The sequence below is a fragment of the Neomonachus schauinslandi genome, chromosome 3 (genome assembly GCF_002201575.2).
Source record: "Neomonachus schauinslandi chromosome 3, ASM220157v2, whole genome shotgun sequence".
Taxonomy (NCBI): domain Eukaryota; kingdom Metazoa; phylum Chordata; class Mammalia; order Carnivora; family Phocidae; genus Neomonachus; species Neomonachus schauinslandi.
The window spans coordinates 121299117-121326182 of NC_058405.1; the positions used below are offsets into that span (position 1 = coordinate 121299117).

Here is a 27066-nt window from a genome sequence, read left to right on the forward strand (position 1 = left end):
TATGTGAATCTCATTGTTTTCCTTTGACCCACCCTCTGGGGGCCAGCCCTGTCTTCCTGCTCCAGACTGGGTTGGTTGCTGTCTAGGCCTGCTTCACAATTGAATGTCACTGCACCTGAGTAGCCCTCATCAAGGGAGTGAAGGGATCCCTGACACTCCTGCATGTCAGGGGATACGTTCAGTACTACAATGATGTTAGCAAATGTGGTGATTTGAGGAGGTCTCAAAGTCTCTAGTCCCTATAGATGTCAAGCACTTGATGCTGACAGTGAACAGTGGCTCACCCTGGTCTTATGATTTGTGTGTGCCTGCTCATTTGTCAGCACACTTCTTGATATTTCAAAGAACGCTAGTCAAGGTCTCACCATTGATTTCCGCTTTCTCTTTCCCCTTTCTTTGCCCCATTGAGATCCCTTCTCTCAGTCTTTTATTCTCCCATGTGATTACTGACTGCACTGCTAACATTTTTTGGTCTTTTGGGAAGAAGGGAATGGAATGCAGGGTTGCAAGATTTATTTAAAATAAGTCTGACATTTTCAGTCTTCAGGAAGTAGGCAAACTATTGCCATTATAAAAAATGGATCATTTTCTTTTTAAAATTTAGGAACTTCAAATGATTACTGATGAAGAGGGAAAAGCTGTTTGCACTCAGCATATTTCTCATTATACTTCAACTCAAGATGCTCATCTATTATACTACTTTAGGCATTTGCTCTGTTTTCAGCACTCTAGGACAAGAGGTTATATATTTTCATTATGTGCATCCTGAAAATCATTTCACCTCAGTGCTAAAATTGTTTTTATAAATTGTGGAGGGGGAAATGAGTTCTGTTTAAAACAAAAAAGACTTCTGAGTAACAAAAATTGTAACCTTTATACAATCTTAACCTACAGTTCAGTTGAAATATCAACTGTTCCAAAAATATACTGTGAACTAGAAAGTTCCTTGCAATAGTTTGAATAGGTAACTTAAAATATACCTTAGGGAGCACCTGGGTAGCCGGTTAAGTGGCCAGCTCTGGATTTCAGTTCAGGTCATGATCTCAGGGTCCTGGGATCAAGCACACCCGAGTACGGCTCTGTGCTCAGCGAGGAGTCTGCTTGAGGATTGATTCTCTCTCTCTCTCCCTCTGCCCTTCCACCCGCTCGCACTCTTGCTCTCTCTAAATAAATAAATCTTATTAAAAAATTTTTTTTTAAATATATACCTTAGTTATTTGAAATCAGATGAAATTATGAACCTGATAAGTGTGAAGTGATGATTAATAACATTAAGGATGATTTGTTTTAGAATAAAATATTTGAACTAGGCAATCACAGATAGTAAAAACACTTTAAAATATCATAGATTACTTTCATTACTCCATTTTTTTAATTTAGATTTTTTAATATGAAATTTTCTAAACCAACTGCAAAGACTTTTTTGAGGTACGAAATATTCTCATTATAGATAAAATGCATTTAATATTTCTTTCAATTTTAAGTAAACAGTTATGATTTTTTAAAATCAGTAGAAGTTTTAGTTTTGCTGTTTGCTTGTCCATTAAATTTGAGCAAATATTTTAACCGCTTTGAACTTGTTTCTTTATCAGTAAAGTCAGAATAATTCCTACCTTTAGGGTTTTTGTGGGGTTTTTTTTAACTGAAGGAGATGCAATAAATGGTCGTTATTGTATATTTTTTAAGTTCTCCTTTTAGTAGTAACTATCAAAACAATATGGTATCATTTTTTTTCAGACTCACAAAGACTGGAAAGAATGATAGAAGCTTATACAGATGAGGCTCAGTGCGTTGAGCTCACGTTGCTGCTACTCTTCTGGAAAGGAAGTTGGCACTAGGCATCAGTAGCCTTAAAAAATCCAAAAAGTACATTTGGTCCATGACTTCTAATGTAGCGAAAGGCAATTATCACTCAAGTGGACAAAGATTGTTTTCTGCTGAGTTGTTTAGAATATTAAAAACTATAAATCTATTAATACATCATATAATAGACTTCTGTGTAGCCATTAAAGGTAGTCATGTGTTTAAAAAAAAAGAGATGTTTGTATTTTTAACCTTTCATTATGGTAAATGGATATCAGTTTAAACATATTTTTAAAATGACTACAGGGCTGGCCAACTTTTGCTATTCTGTGTTGGGCTACATTTGCATTTATGCATTTTTGAATGCCCTTCCTTTTTCCCTTGGCTCTTTGCCTAGTTTAAAGTTCCAAGTTTCCTTCCCTCTTACCTGCTTTTTCTGCTCCTCTTTAGTTTCTTTGCTTTTGCTTATCCAGTGCTAGATATAAATCACGTGGAGAAAATAAATGCTGGTTGAGAAGTTACTTTCTCTTAAAAAAAAAAAAAATTCCAGTTCTTTAAAGTGTGACTTTAGAAATGGTCTTTCAGTTTTACTGGAAACTTACGGAAAGAGCTTAGGAGACAGGTAGACCTGGGCTTGAATCCAGACTGTCATTTGCTAGGTGTGTGACCTTAGGCAAGTTATTTAATTACTCTGCCTTCTGTATTTTCAGCAGTCAAAACCAGGGATAATGTGTGACTCAGTTTTGTCCTGAAGATTAAATGATACAGTGTTTGTAAAGTGCTCAGTACTATTTGACTCATGGGAAGTATTCAATAGATTGTTGCTGATGTTGCTATTATAACATTAACTTTTCGGAGATGGAGGCCAGACATCTTATTTCAAATGCAGTGTCAGTGTTTAAAATGCCAGTAAACATTACCTATTCGGTGTGTAGTCAAAAACCCCCCAAAAAAAATCAAAAGTGGGAGGTAGAATGCAAAAGTTCATCTGATGTTTTACATATAAATATTGTATAAACTTAGATATGGAGTGTGTCAGGAAAGGGTCATGGGGAAGGAGAAAAAAAAGCTGATGAATGGATGACTGCCTTGAGGTAATGTGAGGATGGGCAAAAAGGGGAGAGGGAGAAGATTCTAAATTGTGCAGCTTTTCACACGTTTTTAAATGAATGTGAATGTAAAATTAGAAGGTGTAGGTGATTTGAAATGGATCAAAAAACCTATTCAGATATAAAAAACATTTTTACAGTCTTCACTACATTCTCATGATGGATTCTGTATTTTGGTACTTTGTTTCAGAGTTTTACTAGTTAATGTTAGGAGTTTTACCTAGTGTTCCAGAAATGTTAATTGTGTTGTGAAAAGTAATTTTGTTTCTTGGGCTGCATTTTTCTTGTCAGCCTTCATTTAGTGGTAAAAATCCTTGGAAATCTAGTTTCTTATGCTGATGTTGACCATTTAGCCCATCTTCTCCAGGATATTTCTTTAATAACTGGGGATACTGTAGTGTTCAACCATGGAAATAAGTGGGCTGTTCTAGAACTTATTCTGCTCTGCTTTGCTCTTAAATCTACTCCTGCTGCTTTTGTTCAGATAATGCTGCTGCCCCTGTGGCAGCAGTGGGAGGGTTGTAAATGGATTTTTCTTCAGAGGTAGGAGAGTTGGGGCGGGGGGAATCCAGTTGTTCTGCCTCTCCTGACCACAGGACTTTCCACAGCACAGCTGGTGATGGTAACATCATAGCCTGTGGCTACAGAAAAGAGCAGAGCTTCCTGCCCAGGGATTGAGCCCATGGGGCTAGTGCATTAGTTCAGTGCTCCTGAATCCAAACTAAGTATGAAAGCATGGACAATAAGAACAGTAAAATACCTGACATGAAAGATGCTCTGTAAGGGTGCCTTCAGGGGTCCAAAATAATAATTACTTTAGATTCCCTACATGTTTGAGCAGTTAATAATGGTGGTTAAGAGAGAGGCCGTTGGAAACTTTGTTTTAAGTGCATAAGACCGAATGACCCAGAGGGCTTTTTTTTTTTTTTTTAATTAGAAAATGGGCCCCTTTTACATCAGCACTGTAGACGTGTATGTTGCCTGAGGATGCATAACTGCCAACCCAAGTAGGCATTGTTCCAGGGGTGGGGGGCCACCCTGAACACAGAGCAGGCCCAACAGCCTTCCTGCTGAGCAACCTGCCCCATCCCGTACCTCCTATCTGTGAAACATGCTGTTGACCCACCTTGCTCAATTTCTGACCTTGTTCTTAGGAAAAGTTAGTTCTTTGTGATCCACTTGTGTCGCTAGCTCTAGAGAAATCATAACACCACTGAGTTTTGGCTGGATGATTTTTTTTTAAGATTTATTTATTTATTTGGGAGAAAGAGGCAGAGGGAGAGAGAAATTTAAGCAGACTCCCCACAGAGCTTGGAGCTTGATGCGGGGCTCGTCTCACAACGCTGAGATCATGACCTGAGCTGAAACCAAGAGTCCGATGCTTAATTGACTGTGTCACCCAGGCACCCCTGGTTGGATAATATTTAACACATGTCTTCATTTAAGTTAGAATAGCAGAGGTCGGTGTTCTGATAACTCTAAAGGATAATTGGTCATGTGTCCACTGGCCTAAAGGAAAATTTCTATTTGTGTAGGTGGCAGAGCAGAGCATCACTGACATAGTCTGAAAGCTCAGGGGCCCGACTTCATGACTTTGTGTTCTAAATCATGCCATTGTCTTAGTACTTGTTCTTCAACCACTTAGTTAGAAATGAGGTCAATTATTTCTGGAAAAAATTTTGGTAATACTTGGGCCAAGTTAAAAAATGCCTCTGCCCGTAGATTTGTCTAGTTTTCTTGAATAAAATGAAGGACATCTGAACATAAAGAGTATAGAGATTCAGAGTTTAAAGTGCAGGATGCATGAATTGATCAAAGTCTCACCTCTCCAGACTTGAATTTGCAATTTATGATTCTATTATTATACACGGTAACGTGTCAGAAAGTGAGATGCTAATCTTCCAGAAATGTTAGTACAAATTATTGCACTAATGCTAGAGAAAGTAGTCATGAAAGTCCTCTTCCATAGTAAGTTGTTGGCACTTGTAGGGATAGTTATAAGGTAATATAGTATGTTTTATATTCATGAATAATCAGGGCAGACTACTTTTGCATGTTTGTTTCCTAATTATTCTATTTTTGGCACTCCCATCGTTTCCCTTTCTACTGCAAGAAGTTGGAACATCCTAACCACAGTGCAGTGCACACACCCATAGCGCAGTGGCAAACATGAAGGCCTTAGTAAGCTCATTTGCTTCTGTAGAGAAAGCAGTCATCCTGATAATTGCCAGTAATGACAACCTTGTTGATTATATCAGTCAAGGCCTATTATTAAGCATGCAGAAATTTTTATTTTTGCCTTGCAGATATGTTTTTGTTGTTTGATAAACATGCATAATAGCGAAAAATAAAGATGACCCTTTCTTACTTAAACCTGAGTTCATAAAGAAAAGGCACAAAAGGCTTCCCTGTTTATAGATATTTTGTTTCCCTGAGCAACAGAAAATGCAGTCCTTATTTAACTTAGCAGCAATGCCATGGAAAAATATAAGCCTGCAAGTGGTAATAGCCTCCATTTTTTTCCCACAGATGTACCTCCAAGTCATAATCTATGGCTTACTTCAACCGTGGAGACCATGATTGTGTGCCTGAGATTCAGCCTGCTCTCCCAGGTTATTGGCCTAGAGTCCTCCCCGGGCTATGGAGCTACTCTTGTAGAGTTGGCCAGTTTGGGCCTTGAGCCTGGCTGAGCAAAAGCATCCTGTAGCTGACGAAGCTGTGGTTCCAGATTAGGTCCCTTCTGTTTCTCTGCTGGCCTTCTCCCTCAGAGTGACCCACCAGGTCTACAAACCTGATGTGTCCAAACTGAGAGCCCTTATCATTGGCTTCTCCTTTCGTTTTCTCTAATTTCAGTAACAGTACCAGACAAAACCATAGCTCATCCTTTAGTTGTCTCTTACCCCTGCCCCCATGTCCAGTCAGCTATTTTTGTTTGATTGACTTATTTGTATAGTATTTCTCAAACCTGTAGTCTCAGCTCAATTCCCACTTTTATTTTTCTTCCTACCTGAACTGTTAGGATAAGCTCCCAGCAGGGCCTCTGTCCCCTCTTCTTCCCAGCCAGCCTAACTTAGTAGCTAAAGTGGTCTTCCTGAAACATGAAGGTGATGCTATCATTCTCCTGCTTAAATATTTCCATTGGAGCCCTGCTGCCCATCATATAGAGTCAGCCTTCTTAGCCTCACCTGCAAGACCAGCAGCCATCCTTGTTTTTCCCAGGATTTATCACTGCCTCCCTCCAGGGACCCTGTCATTCAGCTGAACCAGAGTGTTCATCAGATCTGTACACATCCTACAGTAGGTTGTCCCCATTCTTTCTGACCATGCACTTCACTCTCCCTTGAATTTTCTTCTTCCCATTTTTTACTCACTGTCCAAGGGCTTTGCACCCTTCAAGGCCCTGCTCAAGTATTTCTTCCACAAAGGTGTTCCTGATCGCTAGCACCCTCCTTCCTCCTGCCTACATGTGTGCATACATACCATTGCCCCTTTATTTATACCTCTTTTAATTACCTCACATACTTTTTGACAATGTGTTTATAGCCATATGTCTTATTATTTACTTCTGAACTTAATTTCTTTGAGGTTAGAATTAGTTTCTGATTCACTGTTCTGTTCTCCATGGTACTGGGCATGGTGCCATACACATCAATAAATGGATCCACAGATCTTGATTTTTAAGATTCCTGCTTAATCTGTGTTTTGTTATCTATAAATTGCCTTTGATATTTGGTAATATTTATAAAATTGTGTAGGAAATAATGTTAAGGAAACTAATCCTTGACCATGTATAAGAAAAAGTAACATTCCTTTGTTTTTTAACCATTTTATGAGGATTTTGTGGTAGCATTTATTATGCTCTATTTATAAGCAGGGAAAGACAGACTTATAATAGAAGGAGGATGGAGACGTCTCCACCTTTTTATATTTTGAAGTAAAAATCTATCAGTCAATTTGGTAAGATGTTAAATGCGTTTTTTAATATTTCTAATAGGCCATGGGAGTTTGTGTATTGGTGAAGAAGTCGTAAGGGTTGACTACTATGGGAAATGACTTCCATTCTTCTGTTAATTAGAAAAGGTTTCCTGTAAGAGAGAACCTTTTAGACTCTCCAATATTAGAGGGAAAGAAATTCAGAGGGATGTAGATATCTGGGAGAGGACATGCACTAGTGTAAAGGTATTTCTGTCCTGAGCTACGGTGACGACTGTGCCTTTAGGAGCTATCTGGTCAGCAGCTCTGGTCCAGGCAGAATGGATACCAGAGAGCTCTGACAGATTCCAAATCGCAGTGCCCAGCCTTCTCACTTTTACTGGGCTACTTAAGGCTGCCTCTAACTAGGAGCCATTTTGTAGAACTGTTGCTCTGTCTGAGACCTCAGAAACCTGGGAAAATGTAGCATGGCTGCTAGACCTGGGCACAGATGGGTTTTAGATTGAACTTGGCGAAGACAACAAGCACCTTCAAAACTCCCTAAGGGAGGGTCCAGGCTCAGGAGCAGTCTGCAAACACTGTACTCCCTGGGGCAGGCTTCCCTACTCTGCTGCACCAGACCCCAGTGCCTCATGGGCTATGTATGGCCTCAAGTGGGCTATTTGACTTCTGAGATGTGTTATTAAAAAAGCTAACATTACCAATGATAATGTCTCACTTAATAAAGCAAAACAACAAACCCAGTGTTTATTGTTGCCTTGAAACTCTGCCTTTTTGGCCTTTCTCGGTATCCACTGATGTCACTTAAAATGAACCATTTTATTTCTAATTGCTACATGCCAATTTGGTTTATGTGCTTCTGTTTCTCAGCATTCCACAGATGCCACATTACTCAAAGCTGTGCTTCAGTGCATCTTCACAGATTCTCCCTCCCTGCCCTACACAGCCTCCCTGCTTGAGGTTCTCATGTAGCAGCTGCTTGCATACCCTGCTGATACCCATCCACAGCTCATGTCCAGCCAACTGAGCTAAATTGGAGTGAGCATGGCTTCAGTGCTAGTGACCTGGCTGTGCTCCAGGACTTTGCCACTCTGTCTTGCCATCTGATATTGTTTTGTTAAAGAGGCAGAGTTAAATACCTGAGTGAGGGCAGAACTAAGTTCATAGCTCTGTGAAAGGTGCATGATTATCATTTAAGTCTCTCCTAGAATATGTGGTTTTGATTCATTTTCATACTGGCTTCTTAGCACACGCACAGTATCACCATGCAGATGTAAGATTTTCTCCCCTAAAACAGGGTGTGACCTTGATCTTCCCACATACTTTTCAGTCCTTGGTATCTTTAAGACTACAGGATATCTTGATGTTGGTTCCTGGAAATAAGGCACAGGATACAGGTCCATTAGAATCCAGATTCCTGCCTTGTAGCTTAGGGTCCATCCGAACTCTGGTTCTATTTTTCTGAGATTGATATCTTCCTATTCCTAGTGTGGGAGCTCCCCAGAAAGCTTTCAGAGAAGCTAGAGCCCAAACTAGAAACCTTAGTTTGAATGTTAGCTTTTTTAATAACACATCTCAGAAGTCAAAGTTCAAGTCCCTTTGAACTTTAAAATTCTATGACAGAATGCCTCCCCTTCAGTTCCTCCTTCTGCGCTTTGCCTGCCATCTTACTTGTCCCCAAGTGCCATCTGTTCTGCAGCTGAGGTGCCTTCTGTTTACTCCTCACCTGCAGCACTCTCCTTTCTCCCCACTCACCTTCCATGTGGATCACTGCAGTCGCTTCTACCAGACTTTTTTCTGCTCCCTCAGCCCAGCTAGTCTCAGGGCAAACAAAAAAGCATTTCCAAGGCACCACTACCCTTTAGAGAAGTATTCGAATGCACTTGGTGAAGTTGGAGACAAAACGTGGTTCCCAATGTTGTGTTAAGTCACATGCTAATAGGCGCTGATGGTGATGCAGAAAGTTTATGTGTGGTACAGCGTCTATGGTGTGTTAGAAATAGTTTTTGTAAGAATAAAAGTAGACATTCATAAAAGCAAAGAATAGTAAGCTCTCCCTGTTTTAAAATAAACTTTGGGCACAAATCCTTGAGGCTTTCTGCTCCATGGTCTGCTATTTATATATTTAAGAATGCTGTGGGAATTCTTGGTAAGAAATGTTAAAGATTTTAGGCCTATCTTCTACCTCTCTTAGGTTTGCTATCCACATCTGTTTTGCATAAATCCAGTTAGACCCTCCCCTCATAGGAATTCTTTAGCCTAATTAAAACTTTGAGCCATAACACATGTGAAGGAATTGGAAACGCTCCTGGAAGCGGCACTTGTCAGATGGTATAAGCGATCTCCAAATTGTTAACTGTACTTGCTATGCTTCTGATATTTCATAGGTGCATGTCATCTCATGTAGAAGATATGTTGAGGGGACTTTCATTGATGCTGTATCTTTAATTTGTTTCATGTTTTATTGGTAGCCAACTCTAACACGTCAGGTTCAGATGCTCTTGATTGTCCTTTTACTTCTAATTCCTCCTGCTGTGATTCAAAAGTACTGTGATAACTTATAAACAAATGATTCAGTGGATTCACTAAGAGGATTTGCTACTAAAAATAAATTCCATAAGTAATTTCATAAAGTTATTTTTGTAAAATGAAATTATATTTTCATATATAAACATTTTATCAAATATTTTGAGTGGGGATGCACTCGTAAGTTTTTTAAATTGTGCTTTTAAGACCTTATTGAAATTTTATGTTAAAATTTTGGACACTCCAAGCATTTTAAACACCTATTTTTTTTTTTTTTTTAGATTTTATTTATTTATTTGACAGAGAGGAGAGAGAGAGAGCACACAGGCAGGGGGAGTGGCAGGGAGAGGGAGAGGGAGAAGCAGGCTCCCCGCTGAGCAGAGAGCCAGATATGGGGCTCCATTCCAGGACCCTGGGATCACCACCTGAGTCAAAATCAAGGATGCTTAACTGACTGAGTCACCCAGGCACCCCCTAAACATCTTTTTTTTTATCTAGTTATAATTTTCTTTTTCCTTTTTTTATTATGTTAATCACCATACATTACATCATTAGTTTTTGATGTAGTGTTCCATGATTGTTTGCATATAACACCCAGTGCTCCATGCAGAACGTGCCCTCTTTAATACCCATCACCAGGCTAACCCATCCTCCCGCCCCCCTCCCCTCTAGAACCCTCAGTTTGTTTTTCAGAGTCCATAGTCTCTCATGGTTCGTCTCCCCCTCCGATTTCCCCCCTTCATTCTTCCCCTCCTTCTTCTTCTTTTTTTTTAAACACCTATTTTTTAATTGAAAATTTTAGCAGCTTAGGGTGCCTGGGTGGCTCAGTTGGTAAAGCGTCCTTAATTTTGGCTCAGGTCATGATCTCAGGGTCATGAGATTAAGTGCCCTGTAGTGGGTGTGGAGCCTGCTTAAGATTCTCTGTCCCTCTTCTTCTCCCCCTCCCACTCACGAGCATGCTCTCTCTCTTAAAAAAAGAAAGAAAATTTTAGCAGCTGGGCAAAGTTTATACCATTCATTTACTTAGAACAGTTTTTAATTCCAAGCCCAATAAATACTTTTTGAGTTAATTATTGACTATCTGAAAGTTCAGTATTGATCCTATAATTAAGAAATTGTGTTCCTTAATATTTTTATTGTAAAATTTTCTATAAATATAAACCCAAACTGTATTTTCACCTTTATGTACAGAATTATGAAAACACTCTGTTTTATTATGTTACCTCTGATTTGTTCTTTTGGCACAGTGATTCTCAACCTTTGAGGTGTGTCAGAATCACCTGGAATGATTGTCAAAAACAGGGTTCTGTGCTCTCCTCCCAGAGTGTCTGATTCAGTAGGTCTGGGGCATTGCTGATCCTGCTGGACTATTCTTTTAGATCCACTGGTTGAGAATTCTAGCAAATAGTGATCTTTATGATTTTCAAATGTAATGAATGTGAAACGTAAGAGAATATAGAAAAGGTAAAAAAGATTTAGCATAGATTTTATGGTTTGTAAAGTTATATTTAAGTTTTTTTTTTTTTTTTTGAGGGGCGGGACAGGGAGCGGTGGAGAAAGAAAATCTCAAGCAGGCTCCACGCCTAGCGTGGAGCCCAACACAGGACTCAATCTCACGACCCTGAGATCATGACCTGAGCTGAATTCAAGAGTCAGTTGCTTAAGTGACTGACTGAGCCACCCAGGCGTCCCTAAGTTGCTTTTTAACCATATTCCCTTTCTTGCTGTTCCCAAGATACTGCATTCCACTTATTTGGATTTAAATATATATAGTGCTGACAGTATGACTGCTATTACTTGGTAAATCACCAAATGTACATTTGCTAGTTTTCTTTGAGAGGTTGCAGCATTGCAGTGACTTTTATGCTGTTAACTTTGCACCGGTATTAGAAAGTGAATATAAATAGGTTTCTACAAAGCCCATGGCCCAGTACCTGATACGCAGTGGATGCTCAGTAAACGTTGGAATGAGCAACGAATGTACAAGCAGCCCATTTTCTTCCACCATAACAGAGTTACTCCTTGAAAACTTGGCTGATCCAACTTTGAATATCTGAGAGTTATCTGGTGTATTGACTTTACCATTTTTGCCATCTTTGCTTCTTATGTTTGTATTCCTGAAGGATGATTATCTCAATGATAATTTAGCCTTTCTACTCGCAAGAGTGGGAGACAAGTTAAACATAAAATTAAGCCCTCACTTTTCTCTTGTTAGTAATACTTACTCGCTGAAATGGTGGTATTAACTTAAAATTCCTTTAGGGATGATTTGGTTTCATTATTCAAGCTGGCCTTGAGGCTCTTTTAAACATATATTTTTAAAAACCTTATTGGCTAATCTGGAATATAAGTGACAGCAAGTTAGATACTATTTTTGTCTTTCTTACATGTACACAGGAACTTCAGTTCTTTATTGTATTCTAATCAAGTTTATTATGATAGTTCCCAAAATATTGAATGCATTGAATATCTAATGTTACATTTTCTAATAATTTCAGTGCAATTACAGTGATGTTTTAGCTTTGCTTTTTGATGGCTGTTCTGTTGATTATAACAGATTAAGAGTCACTGCAGACTGCTAAACTACCTGCTCATACCAGTGTTCACAAAGATGCTTCTTTCACATGAGAAAATGGGCAGGAGAGCTTAATAGTGTTTTCAGGTGGAAATTAAGAGAAAGCTCCATTCTTGTCCTGGCTCTGATGCCATAATTTCATAGACTTTAGTTCATGAAACATTTCCTTTTTTAAAAATGTATTTATTGATTTATTATTTTAGAAAAAGAGAGCACATGCACACGCAGACTGGTGGGGGGAGGTGTTGAGGGGTCTGGGAGGGGCAGAGGGAGAGAGAGAATCTCAAGCTGACCCAGTGCTGAGCCTGGAACCTGATGCGGGTCTTGATCCCAGGAGCCTGAGATCATAACCTGAGCTGAAATAAAGAGTTGGACGCTTAACTGACTGAGCCACCCAGGTGCCCCTCATAAAACATCTCTGTACTGCTCCTCCTTAGTTCATGAGGATATTACAAGAGTGAGTTAAATAGCTATTTTGAATGGCTGAAGATACTGGTAAGAAAGGTACTCCATAAGCCACACAGATTTAGGAAAACTATGAATTCAGCTGTGGACATGCTGAATTTGAGTGTCTGGAAGGACACACCCTGTTGATGGCCAAGAAACATGAAAATTGAAACTGAGTTCAGGGCTCCAGAATTATATTTTTAGTGGTTAGCCTAGAAGTGATCATCAGAGCCTTAGGATTCCACCCCACTCCCAGAAGTAGATCTACCAAGAAAACCAGACAAACCCTTAGGAACTGCCGGAGCTTGGGAGGAATCAGAAAATTGAACCACAGTCATTTGACCAGGGCTTCCCCGAAAGCCTGGTTCTTCCTCCTGCACCATGTTGCCTGCTGATAGCTGTTGCTTTTGATAAACTAATGAACAAAGTCTCCACTATACACATGTAGCTTATATTTGTGAGGGAAGATGAGACCGATCAGGTGGTAATAAGTGTTACGAAGAAAAAGCAGGGTGAGTGAGGGGGGGGAAGAAGTGAGGGCCATGGGATGACTGGGAGGGGATGGGTCAAGGTCAGGAAGGTCTCAGCCGAAGCAAGTGACTCAGCAGTATGAAGTAAGGGACAGAGAGCTGGAAAGGGAGCGTGCCAGGGCCTGGAACAGCAAGAGGGCAGAAGCAGTTTGAAGGGTAGAATGTTGCTGACCCAGAAGTACAGGTGCAGGGCAGAGGGGCATGAAATGAGGCTGCCAGCCTTAACTTGCGGGGGAGACCTCTGAAATACTCGGGAGGCACATCCTTCAGCTGTGAGTTTGAACAGTCCTCATTCTGAAGTTGTAAAACATGTGGAAAACAGTAAATCCCAGCTTCTCCCCTCAAAGCTGTACTGTAAATTTTGAAATCTAAAAAGGTTGCGCAGCATTAAGAAAGTACTTTTGAGTTTGTTGGATGGTAACACACTCATGTTCCTTTTTGGATTGCATTGCTTTGGTTGCACCCTGCAATGAAAGAACCCTGCCTTGAGAACCAGCAGATCCATTAGCCAGACCTCGGGCAGGTTGTCTCCTGGCTCAGAGCCTCCAGTCATCTCTCTGAAGTGCCATCCTTGATAATGGTCTTCTTCAGGGAAGCTGCCTGACCAGCTGTGGCTGAGGAGATGAAGAAGGCCCAGGAAGAGTAGCTACTGCTTTTATTTTTTTATTATTGGTGTTACTCTTGAGTTTATTTAGAGAAAGGGGTTAAGAAAATAGGGAATTTGGAAAACCACCCAAGTAGATGATCTTCAGGGTCCTTCCTGTTTTAGAGTTCTGTGAAGCTGTTTTTGTTAGTCCTCAAGTGTATGTTGCCAACCACATAATTTAGCCATAACAATGTTTAGTATCTGTTGGTGATCTCAGGCATTTCTGACAGAAGTGCTTCTTGACTAATCTTGTATTTGGTTAAAGGGCTTCCTTAGTGTTAGTCTCTACTATGTTTAATGCTATTTGTTTTGTGATTATTTTTGAAATCTGAACAAGAATTGACACAATTATCTCTTCAAAATTTATACTTATATTTTTTCACCTATTTGTAAAATTTTATAAATTAGAATATTATAATTCTCTGAAGAGAATAGGAAAGAAACATTAGAGTGGAACTTTTCCCTATTCCCTCTGACTAAAATGCTTTTATGAACTGTTGCCAAGAAGTTCCTGTAGATACAGTTTCGCCATAGTCTTAGGATGGATGGCCGGCCAACTGCTGGTAAAAAATATTTTGACTAGGGAAGATAAATCAAAAGTGGTTAGTAAAAGAATGGCTAAGTATTTTCTAACAGTACCATATTTAGTTAATGGTTATTCTTCGTGGTTGCACTCACTTTTGAAGACCTGGTCTTGCCAGGTGTTGCTGCTACTTTGTCTTCAATGATAGTATGGAATTAGAGAAAGTCAGGGGTGAGAAATGGTCAGGTGATTCCCCTGGTCAACACAAAGCCTGTTCCGTCCAGCCTTAGGCTGTTTTGTACTTCTTTTGCTTTGATGGCCGAGATGACATGCCTGTCACTTGGATGTTTTCATATTTTGTACACTTACCATGATACATATACTTTGCAGTGGTGCAGATATATTGATCCATAAATGATTGGTGTCACATACTGAATCAGAATACATGAATTCAAGTCTAGAAAGAGACCTGTATATTTCTCAGTGTTTCTTTCTGTGTGACTGACCACTGTGAAGGTACGAAGACGACTTTATGCTGTTAACGTAGTGGCTTTGTTGTGATGTAATTTCAGTAGCTGCTCATGGCAGCTGTTAGTCGAAAGTAAATTGAAAGCCAGCTGGTTCAGATATCACAGTGGTGAAGATCAACAGAGTACTATGAAACTGGGACTCAGTTATGGCAACAGGAGACTGTCCCAGCGGATTCTCAGATGTGTTTCATCTGTCACTTTCCCAGCTCCATCTCTTGCCTACCTTACTCCATTTGAAAAACTCCACTTTCTTCAAGGGATGAATTGCAGGTCTTGGTAGAACAGACTTTGGGCTTCTTGGTGAGTTTACCATTTTTCAGTTGTTTTGTGACCTTCAGATTATTAATGTTGATGTCTTGCTCAAACTTCTTTTGTTTCTTTCACAGATATCAAAAGAGCAGAGGAAATATATATTGTATTAAGCAGTCGATAAGGAAGTGATGTTTAGGGCCATGGAATTTCTTGGACCGCTCCTAGACAAAGCGCTCTACATCTTTATTGCCAATTGCATGCAGGGTAATGTGAGCCCAGTGCTCTCCATGGTGAGCTTTTGTCCATGACTGAAAAATTCCTGGACCCCTCCCCAGTAGTAGACTTTCTCCACCTCTGCTTACTGTAGCTCTACTACCAGGTGACCGCCGCCTCTCTCCTTTCATAGCTACGTGCATTTCCCCACCCAAAAAGTACCTATCCCTTAGACATTCCATCTAAAACATTGAAAACAGAAATAAAGATGCCAGTGAGGGAAAGTTAGAAACCACTTCAAATCCTAGGCACTTCCTAATTCCCACTGACAGTTCTTGCATGTGTTTTGTAATAGTTTACAGTTGATATATAGGTAGAAAATTGATAGTGAGAGGTCGAGCTGCTCTCATAGTAGTAGTGACTCAGAAAGAAGAGAGAGTTGTTGAGCTATAAAATGAGCAGATTGCCTTTTCAGTATCTTTTTCTACTCCATCAAAGTGCCAGCTTGCTCCATCTTCATCAAACATTAAATTAAATGTCTAATTTATCATAGTACCTCTGATGTTCAAACTTACATATGTTGCTGTAATTCTTACAACTTGTAAGGGTACGTACTTCCATTTGGACAGATGGTATTTTTGACACAGCCACTATAATCCTGCTAGGCTGATGGGACATCAAAATTTTATATTCACACTGTTACCTTAATTGTAGAGAGATTCTTGGGTGGCTGTGGAAAGTCGTCTAACATATATTCTTCCTTGCACTGCCAAGGTTCTAAATATTTATCAATCATTACTTATTTATACTCTGTAATGCCATACTTTATTGGTGAATATTCCACTTTTCAGAGGGCATTAAGTAGGTTCTCTGCAGTATCTAAGAAATACGAGCATATCCCTGTCAACCTGTCAGTAAACTTCAAATCACAGTTTATGATCTTCAGATTAATAAAAGCAAGTCTTCTCTTACCCCCAAAATGAAAATGACAGGAACATGCATCTAGGGCACAATATTTTATTTTATTTTTTTTAAAGATTTTATTTATTTATTTGACACAGAGAGAGATAGTGAAAGAGCGAGAGAGCACAAGCAGGATGAGCAGCATGCAGAGGGAGAGGGAAAGGGAGAAGCAGGCTCTCCGCTGAGCAGGGAGCCCAATGCGGCACTCGATCCCAGGACCCTGGGATCATGACCTGAGCCGAAGGCAGCTGCTTAACCGACTGAGCCACCCAGGTGCCCTAGGGCACAATATTTTAAACTCAAAATACTTACTTTTTGAGCCTTGGTTATGTCACATTAATTTAGATTCTGAATTTGTGATCAGTTTGATAGACTGAAGTTACCTTTACATTCTGAATAAATGAAATATTAAGCAAAAAGAAAAAAGTAAAATTTTAAGAGATTTAGATGTAGTTCATCTTTGAGGTATTCTATCACAGTTTTAGAATCACTAAATGCTGCTATGGATCCATTCATTAAATCAGGGCACAGATACCTATATTTTTAATGGCAGCAATAAAAAAACATGTTTTTACAATACAGAATAATCCAGTCCTTTCATTCTCATGCCCATTTAATCTGAACAGGTAATGTTTCACTATATTGAGAAACAATCAAGACTTTGATAACAGCTTTCTGGATTATTGTGGGAATCATAGCTCTGATTTATAGGGTCTCATTAAAAGTACACTTTAGTTATACACTAAGATCTATCCCTGAGAATTTAGAAATACCAGAGTGAGCACATCATGGCTTGGGGTGGGTTATCTCCTGCTAATGGAATGTAGCTTCTTTGAGTTGTGGTTGTTTTTCCTAAATTCTTCCTTTAAGGAAGTCAAAACCCTCACCTAAAAAGAAACAAGTTACCTAACCAGGAAGAGAGAAAATGAAATCTGATTCTTTTTGACATTTTTGGTGCCAACTACCGAACAAAAGACTTCTTTAAGGAAGTTGTTTGTTCAGGGGTTCTTTGCCTTTGAATAGGAGCCATCCAATATATTGAACATTTTCCAGTAAGTGCAGTAGTGTAGCGCCAGTTTCTGTTTTTTTAGCTCCTCACATAGTAAAACCAGTTCTGTCAGCAGGCATAGTATGAAATGCCCCAGCACATGTATTACTTACCAGAGAAAATACATGTAAGACAGGATCCTAGTTCCAATACACTTAACTCTAAATAAGTGAAGGGAGCATTTTAAGAACAGATACAAGTGGGTGAAAATGAACACTGTGTGTTGTTAAGACTCTAACTAGATTAGTTGGACTAGAGGGATGAGTCATCAAAAAAAAAAAAAAGGCAATTCCAGAACACATTGAGGAATGCCTTCTTAAGGGTGAGGCACTAACAAAGTATGTGTGTGAAGGAAGAAATGGTTTGGTGAAGCGGAGTCGGGGAGCGTGGTTTACACTTGCTTGTGGAATTAGAAATGACAGAGGTGGAGGGGCTGTGCTCTGGAAGCAGCAGGAAGCCCAGGGCTGGAGCTTTGCTGGGGGTGGGGTGGGGGCTGGAGGGCTGAGCTGAAGGCCTGAAAATAGCACCCCACAGAGGGGCTGTGCTGAGAAGGAGCTGCTGCTAGCAAGGATGCCCACAGTTTGGGGACAAGCAGACACAGATGGGCCCCTTCCAAATTTCCACCAAACTTTGGCCTGATTTTGTAGTGATTTGTCCGAATATTTCTGCCCCATTATTCTTCAAGGTCCAGCTCAATTCCTGTTGTCCCTAAGGAGCACCCCGGGGTCAGGGAAGACCTCTGAGCCTCAGTGAGTTGAGGGAGGAGAGCCCTAAGAGAAACGTAGGGGAGAAGGAACATGCAGAGGTCTTTAAAATCCATGTTGGAGTCCTACTGTGTTACCCGCCGCAGAACCTTTCCTCACATCCTTTAAATTTAAGGTCTTTATTTTTTTTATACATATTGTAATAGGTTGAACAAAAGTATGCTTTTCAGTTAATTTGAGATACACAATTTGATTTAAATGCTAAAACTTACCGGTACCTCCAAACAGACAAATGTTTGGAAGAAATTAGCAAGTTGGAGAATTTGCTGTAACTTTGAACAATTTAATGTATTATTTATTTGATGAATAACATTTGCTGAGTTAAGTGTGTCACCGGATTAAATTTCCTTCTGGAAATGTGAGAGTAAGATGAGGGAGACAGACAGACACACTGAAACCAGTTAGGAAGACATTTTCAAAGTGAAACTGCCACTGTGCAATTTTATTTTTGTTAAAGTTTTCAAACAGAAAACACTTATTTACCTTTCCTGTGACTGAGACACGCCATTTAAATTTTACACATGAAATAGGAGAATATGTAAACACAAGCTAGGTATAATAGATGCCCACTCTGAATCAGTCTCATTGGGTGTTTTAAAAAATCCTAAATAAAGCGTATTTAGTCATGGGACGCCTGGGTGGCTCAGTCGTTAAGCGTCTGCCTTCGGCTCAGGTCATGATCCCAGGGTCCTGGGATCGAGTCCCGCATCAGGCTCCCTGTTCCTTGGGAGCCTGCTTCTCCCTCTGCCTCTCTCTCTCTCTCTGTCTCTCATGAATAAATAAATAAAATCTTTAAAAAAAAAAATTACAAAAAAAAAAAAGCATATTTAGTCATAAAAATGGGTAGGATTAAAGCCAAAAGAAGTGGCATGATACGAATTCTAACACACAAAGCACTGTGAATTTTAATGATAGGCTTTATTTTAAAAATGTATAGAATAGATGTAATTGCCTAGGTGCTTTCTGGATATCATGTTTGGAGTACTGAACCATGTTATCCTCGTTCTTGGTTTAAAATTGTTTGTCCTTCAAATGATGAAATGCACTTTTTTTCAAGATTTTATTTATTTGAGAGAGAGTGAGCAAGCGAGAGAGAGAGAGAAGGAGCAGGGGGTGGGGCAGAGGGAGAGGAAGAAGCAGACTCCCAATGTGCGGCTCCATCCGAGGACCCTGGGATCATGACATGAGCCCAAGGCAGACGTCCAACTGACCGAGCCAACCAGGCGGCCCGCACTTTATTTTTAAAGCAAAATTTTTAAATGGATTATTAGACATAAATGGTATCTCAGAATTAAGGTATGGTTCTGCAAAAGTTGATTTAAACTAATGAATGTTGGAAGAGTCTAGTTTAATTAACATGTCTGTGTTGGCAGTGCAATGCACAGACATAGCAAATGCCCAGCAGTGGTAGAGATTTGTGGAACAGTTGGCACAGAAAACGTTCCTAGGCAGCTCTGTAAGCATGTAGCTGTTTTCATCCTGTTCTAGAGTGACTAACAGATGTATGTTACTCATGGTGACTAACCTTTCTTAAATTTCTGAATCAGAACCACTCAACTGGATTGTTGTTTGGGGAGGACAAATAGTGGTCGAAATGAGGCTTCCCCAAAATCACACCACGGAGCTTTGAAGTCACTGCAGTCCTGAGCCTGTCCAGTGTTTCGGTTCTAAGAATGAAGATTAATATATTAACCAGAGTGCTAATCTATTAATTCATATTACCAAAATGTCCATGTTTGACAGACAGACTTCTTTCTCCCTTCTGGCCATCAAGGTAGTTGTTGGAGTCATGAACCTAGAGTCCTGTCAAAGGTGAAGAGAGAGTTACCAGAGAGAATTCATTTCAGGACTGTTTCTATCCCTTTCGGAGAAGATCTCATATTTTTTACTTCCCCAGACAGAGCCAGAATCTTGGTTTTCCTTTCCTGGGATTCATACCGACTATTCCCTTCTCTAGTTCTGATGGTAATCACACACGCTGGATCATAATCACATTCTGATTCTGGGCTGGATGTTAAGATATTTTCCTTGATTATTTTATAAAGTTCTTGAGAAAAACACATTTACTGATTCTTAGTTTATTTCTGCCCATATCCAGTCTTACCCTTATTTTACTGATTTTTCTAAATTTCTTCTCCTGGGAGCAGCCCTATCTTCTTTTTCTCTGGATCTTGAGGAGCAGCTCCCTGTTGCGTCTGAGTGTGCCCTATGAGGATATTGAAGCCAAGAGGATATGGCGATACTTGAGGACTTCCTTGTAGTCTCCTTAAACAGACCACCTGGACAATGAAAGACAAGGTTTCCTAGGATTATATTTATCATTGTATCCCCAGGGACTTGGCACCTTGAGGAAGGAAGAATGTTTTTTTCTTACAGGTTCCCCCTGGCATGTTCTTCTTAAGTGAAGTTACTCCGTTCCCCAGAGTTGCTCTCTAGCTCTTCACTGAACCTTTCAGATGTTTTACTGTTCTCCCAAGTTGACACCATCTGGTTTTTACTCTCTTCCACTCCTCCTTATCCATAATACTGAACTCCAGGTCACATTCCCACCTTCACTGCGGCAGAGGCCTCAGACTCAGTCAAACTGTTTCCTCAACTTTCACCATCATGTGAGGCAATTCATCTCTTCCCTGCCATCATGGTTCCTTCATCTTCTCATCTCCAGAGTTTTCTCCCTCTTTTTCTCCACCTACTCCCTCCCACCCCAAGGTTAGACCATTAGCATTCTCTTCTACTTCTCTGTCTTTACGGTAACTGTCGTCTTCCCTGATGACCCTCCTACTGTGGTATGTTTTATGTGTCTTTACTGTTGCATTCATCACACTGTTTTTATTCGTTTCTTTCCTGCTAGACTGTGAGCTCCTTCAGCATCTTGATGGTTCTGAAACCTGACACTACCTGCCGTGTAAATGTTACTTCAGTGGGAGCACAGTATCCTGCCATTCTTTGCCTCTGTTTGTTTCATTTGACTGAACAAACTCTGTTGAACATCTACTATGTTTCAAGCACTTTTATTGCTGCTGAGGATACAGTGGTGATACAAATGAAAATAGTCCCTGCTCTCACTGAACCTAGAGTGTATGGTTGAGGGATACAGAACACTGAATTGGAAATTACACTGATGGGCCACCTGTAATCAACAAATTCTAGAAACTTTGTAATGGTTGGTATTTTTTCTTGTGCTTTCTTCAAAAAGCTATTTGGAGATGTTAAGTGTGAAAATATGTTTGTCTTCTTGGAAACAGAAGATAGCATTAAACATACAGAATCTAAACTGAATAAATGAGACTGAAAGACAGCTATCAGTTCTCTAACTTAAACTTGCTGAAAACGGGAACAGAAAGAAAGGATTCTTAATACATTTATTAATCTCCTGTACTTTATTTTTGATGCCTGAAATTTTCCCTTTTACACTAAAGAACTGTAATGAAATTGGAAATCGTTAGATGCATCATTGCTTAAATCAGCATTATTATTTTTTTTTTAAGATTTTATTTGAGAGAGAGAGAGAAAGCACGAGCGAGGGGTGGAGCAGAGAGAGAAGGAGAATCAGACTCCCTGCTGAGTCAAAGGGAGATGTTTAACAGACTGAGCCACCCAGGCGCCCCTAAATCAGCATTATTAAAAGTGACTTTAAACATGTATAAAATCAGTATTTTTGATGATACTCTAATTCAAAACTGTCAACTTTTCTTTTTCACCTGTACTTTCAGTAAGACATCTTATAGATTAACATCTGTCCCAAACTAGACACCTTTTAAGCAAATTGTTATAGCCCAGATGGAGAGTTGATCTTTCCAACCAAAGCACCAGTATGCACTATATATACCTAGTCTTTTTCCACATGAGTGTTCATGAGGCGAGCATGAAAAATATAATTAAAACTCACACCTGGCCTGGAGTAGGCCAGGTTCTTTTTCTGGAAAAATCATTTATTCCTTAATTTAGAAATTAAGTTTTCCAAGAAATTGGTACCCAACTTACAGCCAAAACACAATCTCATGCTTAATTTTGTTGGCAGGAATCTTTATTGAAAAGAGCTTAAATTTTTCTTTCCCATTTTCTTAAAAGTACTTAATTAATGTTTTTCTTTTAATAAACTGACATCACTGGAAAAGCTGGGGAGAGCCCAATTTTAATTATAAAGGATGGAGCAATTCCTCTTTCTAGCTACATTTGCTCATTAATAATAATGATTATTATATTGTGGAAGTTCTCAAAGTACGTTCCTCAAAATGGTACTAGGTGACCCTCAAAAAGCGTAGGGGTCAAATAAGCGTGCAATACTGAGTAAGATGTGATTAAACAGGTTCATTGACTTTAAGATTTCGCAAAGTTTTTAAAATGCTCTATACTGCTGCTTCTTAAACTTGAAGGTGTGTACAATATGGATCTTATTCACATGAAGATTCTGATTCAGTAGGTCTTGGGTGGGGCCTGAAAATTCTGCATTTCTTACAAGTTCTAAAGTGCTGCCAGTGTAACTGGTCCACAGAACACCCATTAGATGGGTATTAAAGAGGGCACGTATTGAATGGAGCACTGGGTGTTATACGCAAACAATGAATCATGGAACACTACATCAAAAACTAATGATGTAATGTATGGTGATTAACATAACATAATAAAATAAAATTTAAAAAATAATAAATTATTAATTAATTAAAATTAAAAAAAGAAAACAAGGTTTTTAGGGATTTTCAAGAGGAAACAGGCTCTGTAGTATTTCCCGGATGTACTAATCACAGGAACCTTGTTTTTGACGAACTAGAAGTCGTTTATGGAGCATACTTTGAGAATTTTAAATTTTAAATGGACTTTTTCAAATGACAAATGAATGTATAATTTAAATAGAAGTCTAATGTAGAACTTCTAAGAAATCTAATACAGATCTAGGTTATTATCAGCTAGACAGTTTAGTATAAATCCCAAGACACTGAAAAATCATTTAGCTAGTCCATGTAAAAAGAAAAATCAATATAGTGAACTAAAAAGACAGCCACTGCATAAGATAGAAGGTGGTTACTTTGTTACTAGGTTGTATACTTTTTATCTTTAATAGACCTTATAAATATTATTAAATACCCAAGTCCTTAATTAAACAATTTTACATTATTTTTATTGCCTCTAGTAATTCACTTATAAATTACCATATTTCAAAATCCCCATATGTGCTGTCAGTGATTTCATTAGTTTTTAATCTTTGTTAACACTAGCATTTGATATGAAAAACTAATGATAAAAACAAATCTTTTATTTAAACAGCTTGAGATTTGATATGGCTTAGATATTCTTAATTGCAAATGATATGAAACAATAGTCTAGGGAGGTTTTTGAGTAATCTATTGAACCTAAAGCAAATTTTTAAATGTAAAAGCTTAATAAAATTAATTAATACATTATAGGTGGGCTTTCCTCCACCTGGGTCCTTCTGCTGCACCTGGAATAGCATCCCCATTTATTCATATCTTTTGAAACCCCTCTTTGAGCATCTGCCTTCCATGTTTGAGCTCTTACTGCCTTGTTTATCTCAAGCTGCATTTTATTGTAGTTGCTTTTTTATTTGTCTTCCCTTTAGATAGTCCCTTTAGACTGTAAATTGGATTGGAGGCCAAGGTCTTATTCATCATTATACTCTCGATAACATCTAGTTTATAGTGTAGTATGTAACAAGTGGGAGATCAATAATGCTTTAAATAAATTATATCTTTATAATTCAGCATGAAAAATTTAATTTTTTAATCTTATGATTCTTAAAAATAATACAAGTTAATTTTTTTTCCCTATCCTCATTAGTGGTTGTATTAGTTTCACTTGCCTATCATGTAGCAAGTCCTCTTAAATCTCAGTGACTCAAACAATGGTTTTGAAATTTCACACAAATCTTGGTTGGTAAGGAGGTTCTTCTGGTCTTGCCAGGGCTCACTCAGGTGGCTCCAGTAAGCTGGATACTTGGTCAGGGCAGGACTTTCTAAGATGGCCTGTCTTACATAATCTGAGGTATTGGCCAGAGTGGCTGGGAGTACTGAGCCTCTGTCTTCATGGCATCTTTTAATCCTGAGCTCTTTCACAGCATAGTGATTTCAAGATTCCAGAAGAAGAAGAAGAAGCTCTAGGCCTCTTAAACCTAGCCTCAAGTGTTGCACACGATCTACATTGGCCACATTTTGTGAGTCCCAAGAGGCCAGCCCCACATTCAAGGGGTGAGCAGTGGGTTCTGCCTCTTCTGAGGGGACCAGCAAAGGCACTGCTCACCTGTAGTTACTCTGTATGTATTTCTTCCCACTAGGTTAAATTAGAACATCAGGACAATTTTATTTTCTTCACCTTCTCACCCCTCTCATGTTGATATCATGAGCAGTTTATTTAGACTTTAATTTTCAGTTGTCTGAATTATTTGCTTAGCACTGTTTATTGTGTCCTAATCCTTCTTCTGTCGTATATGTTATTTGGTTGCAGAACTTCCTTTAAAGATTGTGGAAGCCAAACTCTCCTGAGTCCCGGTATGTCTTAACATGCTCTTATGTTGCGTTCATATTTGAATCATAGTTTTTGGTCAGTACCAGAAGCTATTGCTACTTCCTCTGTAGTTGATAAGAGCTCTGATGCCAAACGGACTCTCATTCATTTGTAAGCAGTTTGTTTTTCCTCCATGGTAACATATACAATCTTTTCTTTTTCCTTGGGACCAGATATTTCAGTGGATTGTGTCTAGATATAGTTCATTTCATTCATTTTGTTCATTTATTAGCCCATTTTAAATGATTAGTTTTCAGCTCTGAGAAATTTTTATTTCTTTTAGTATTTCTCTTCTTTTTTTCTTTCTTCCTAGTACTATTCCTGGTAAATAAGCATAACCCTGAACTAGTCTCTAGTCTCCAAACTTCTTTTATCTTTTTCATCTTTTTTTCTTTCTTTTTTTTTTTTTTAAGTTTCTGAATGATTTAGATCATTCTTATGCAAGACATTTTGTTTTTAAGTAATCTTTACATCCACTTTGGGACTCAATTCACAATCCCAAGATCAAGAGTCGCATGCTCTACAGACTGAGCCAATCAGGTGCCCTTCTTATGAAATACTCTTAAAAAAGAGAGAGAGAGATTTATTTATTTTAGAGAGAGAGAGTGCACACGCACCTACACATGCTTGGTGGAGGAGGGGAGAGGGTGAGAGAAACTCAAGCGTACTCCACTCGCGGCTTGATCTCATGACCCTGAGATCACAACCTGAGCTGAAACCAAGAGTCCCACACCTAACTGACTGAGCCACCCATGCGCCCCTAAATTTTGAAAAAAAAAAATTGTTCTCTTTATTCCATTGATTGAGATTTTTATTTTTATCCTATAACTTTATTTCAAGGTCTCTGGCTGTTTCTCCTTCATGTACACAGCTTTCAATTTAAAAACAGCTTCATTCAGGCGTGCCTGGGTGGCTCAGGTAAGCGTCCCGCTCTTGATTTCAGCTCAGGTCATGATCTCAGAATTGTGAGATTAAGCCCGGGTGTGGAGCCTGCTTAAGATTCTTTCTCTCTCCCTCTTCTGCTGCCTCCCACCCCTATATAAATAAGTAAGTAAGTAAGTAAAGCTTCATTAAATGTTATTTCCACATACTTCACTTTGCTTTTCCTCTTTAGGGAATTGGTCCCTTCTGGGCATCAGTAGCTGACTGAGGCCCTGCTCTGTCTGGATCAACTCCTCCTTTGACCTTGGCAACTGTTTGAGCATGTCCAGGACAAGGGCAGACCACCCTGCTGCACTAGCTCTACCCTTGATCATCTGATCTTGACCCTGACCTAAGAACCTAGGATCTGGTATCTGAGTAGCCTGAGTGTACAACCTGCCCACCACCCCCACCCCAACCTGCTCCAAAGCAGTCCCTCCTCTGTTTGGTGCTATGGTTCCCTCTGGTATTTTGCCATAGGTTTATAGTCATTATTTTTCTGACTTTTTAGCACACTGGTGTCATTTTTAAAATTTCTAGACTAATTTTCTTATTCTAAAAAAGAAAAAGGCCTTTTCTGTCATTTCATGGTGTTTTGAGTTGGAAAAGAGTGGAAATGTATGCTCATCATGCCTTTTGATCCAGTCATCACCCCTCAGCTTTAATTACATTCTTAGCCTTTTGATTACCCCCATCTTTTTATCAACCTTTTTATCAGCACTTAACATTCCAGGCTTCTTCTTTTTCCTCATCTGTGTAACAGATCCCAAATCCTACAAGGTGAACCTGTAGGATTTTCCAAAAAGAAATTTCCATTTTTCCTTCTTAGCTGTCCATAACAAATAAGATACTTTTTGGTTTTATTAACAGTTTTTCAATGTTTATCTGTGTTACAGGAACCGTGTCCACACTCTGCACACTCCAGGGAGCGTCATTCATATAGAACACAATGTGAACTGCTGCCTGGAGGTGTGAGCAGTGTTGAACCTGACGTTATGTATTAACTACGTGTTTTATTTTCAAAAATTATTAGTGAATGGTATATGGGGTTGCAGACATTTTATTTTGTAGTGTAAGCCCCTTTTTTTATTGAAATAAGTACCTTCAAGACATTTATGAGTTATAAAATTTAGTGTCGTTTTTTTAGTGTAGTTTCATAACCAGAAGTAGATCAGTTCTCTTAAAAATGGATAGTCTTTAGTATTTGAGCTGTTACCCACTATTGCATTCTATTTATAAATACTCTAAATTTTTCTATTTACAGATCATATCTAATAAGAATTTATCATATAAGTTTGTTTTGCTATATTAGTATTTTTCCTTTTTCATGAAAAAAACTATAGAAAAGCTCATAAAATGTATATACAGCTAAAAAACATTAAAAAGCTAAAACGTCCGTTAATAATTGCCCATGCCAGTCCAGCACTCCAAAAGTTCTTAATGTCCCCTCTAAAATCACAATCTGCATCTTCCTTGCAGAAGTAACCACTCCTTTGACTTTGATAGTCATTTCCTACAAATGCATCCTTAATAAACAGTTTTATCTTGCCTATTTTTTAAACTTTACCTAAATGGAATTCTACTGTTTGTATTCTTTTGTGACTTCTTTTATTCAGCAGTGTACTTGTGAGAGTCATTCTTGTTGTATAGTGCTGTTGTTCACTTGTTGTTATAGATGAAACACAGTGCATGACTATACCACAATGTCTTTACCCATTTCACTATTGTCATTCAGGTTGTTTACAATTCAGAGCTTCCATAGAG

General features: G+C 38.9%; 1 protein-coding gene across 4 annotated transcripts in view; it reads left to right on the top strand.

Annotated features, from left to right (window-relative positions):
- PKP4 (plakophilin 4) overlaps window positions 1–27066 on the top strand; it is a 234035-nt gene that overhangs the window by 36447 nt on the left and 170522 nt on the right. Inside the window, exon 1 of one of the 4 annotated variants that reach the window (XM_044913651.1) lies at window positions 5469–5524. The exons of the other annotated variants lie outside the window; for them this stretch is intronic. The gene's annotated coding sequence lies outside the window, so the exon portion shown is untranslated. Of the gene's footprint in view, window positions 1–5468; window positions 5525–27066 lie in introns of those variants that run through there. 4 annotated transcript variants of the gene reach the window in all.